Below are 1,970 nucleotides of genomic sequence, written 5' to 3' on the forward strand. Positions count from 1 at the left end.
GAGCAGTAAATCTGTGGTGAACAACAATTGCAATTAAGACCAGCTGTGCTGGTGATTTTAGAGCATGGTTGAATGAGAAATCAGCTAGCAAACGTCTAGTGGCCATTAGTGGTTGCAGTTGGCCCCTTGGAATTGCAACCTGTCAAAATTGAAAATGATATATGAATTAGAATTGTGAATAGTCATCCTGAGGGATTGAATGTTTAGGTTTTAAACCGTTTGCCATACCGACTTTTCTGACACTCAAAATAGGTAATATATGTGTTTTGTCTCTAAACTGTTTCATGGTCAACTTTTCCAAAAGATGGCGATATAGTATACTATCACCAGTGACATCTTGTTTTGTGGCGTCTACATTTTTACATGTACTCTCATGTGCAGGATAACGAACGGTATAAAATTGTGTATCAATAGCACTTTTTACTCAATATTTTTTCAGAGCCACAGTTCATTTTAAAGGGGTAATCTGGGACTGATACATTCATTTTGGACTTTTAATTAATGATATATAGCCATTGAATGTTTAAGAATGTAACTTACAAATGCATCATGAGCATAGTTCATCTGTCTTACTTCATCACAACCATAAAGATAGGCTTGTTTTTACTCCACTGTTTGTAAACCATCCAATTGTAAACAAAGACTGTAAAACTTCAAAACATGGTTAAAACTGTCATGTTGATCTCTTGGATGGTCAGTCCTTGCATCCATAGCTCTGTCTATGAATTTGAGAGTGGTTACGTTTATTGAGCCCCACCCCTCAGCTGTTCACCAAAACGTTGCCGGGTGTCTGCTTTGTTGTTGTTTGAATCCCAGAATGCCCCCTTTGAACTTACTTCTCATAATACTCTGGTGTATTGCAGTTTGAGAATATGTCTTCTCTAGGCCTCAACCTCCAGGTTATCTTATGATAATGGTAAATTAATCAATGAACTAAAACTAATGTATTTACAAACTAATGTCACAATAGTCAGTTCTACCCACAGTCTGACACAATAACATCCAAATAGCCTTGTTGCCACACTTTAACTTCTTCTTTCAGAATCACGTACTGTAGCATTTCAGTTTACATCCACTATGACTGTAATTTGTGGTTGTCTTACCTAGCTACCTTAAAATGAGTACACTAACTGGACTTTGGATAAGAGAATCTGCTAAATGACAAAATGTCAAATGTAAATATACCTTGACAGAGGTTGTGTCATGTTCAGCTTCTCTTGTTATGATGGAAAGTATCAGGAAATTTCACGTATGCAAAATTATGCTGAGACTCACTTTTTCACTTAAACATGTAAGCTAAACAAACCATTGATCGCAAAGTTAAACAAACCATACAACTCTATGCACAAGGACTACTAAACAAACATACCTTCCAGTTGTTCTATAGCTCACTCAAAGAGGAAGGTCATAAGGTCATAATTCTACATCCCTATTACACACATGCCTGAGATGGTTTAAACCAAATATGATCTATTATTATGAATAGAATTAGAAAATGGGTGGTTCGGGCCCTGAATGCTGATTGGCTGAAAGCCGTGGTATATCAGACCATACACCATGGGTATGGCAAAACATGTATTTTTCCTGCACGGCTAAGGACTGTGTCATAGAACAGCCCATAGCAGTGGTATATTGGCCATATACCACACCCCCTCGGGCCTTATTGCTTAATTATATTATACACTGTGTGTACAAAATATTTAGAACACCTTCCTAATTTTGAGTTGCAGTGGATTTAACAAGTGGCATCAGTAAGGGATTGTAGCTTTCACCTGGATTCACCTCGTCAGTCTATGGAAAGAGCAGGGGTTCTTTAATAGTGTTTTGTACATTTCCTCTTTGTTCATACTATTTCCCTCCATAGCCTTCCTGTCATGTGGGTGGTTGTGTTTCACAAGCTAACTGACATTCACCTCAAGCAGTCAGTCAGCTGCATAGAGAACACACCCATGACAGTGAGTTGAGGGTTA

Source organism: Oncorhynchus mykiss, chromosome 3 (genome assembly GCF_057628025.1).
Source record: "Oncorhynchus mykiss isolate SJ-2025 chromosome 3, ASM5762802v1, whole genome shotgun sequence".
NCBI lineage: Eukaryota > Metazoa > Chordata > Actinopteri > Salmoniformes > Salmonidae > Oncorhynchus > Oncorhynchus mykiss.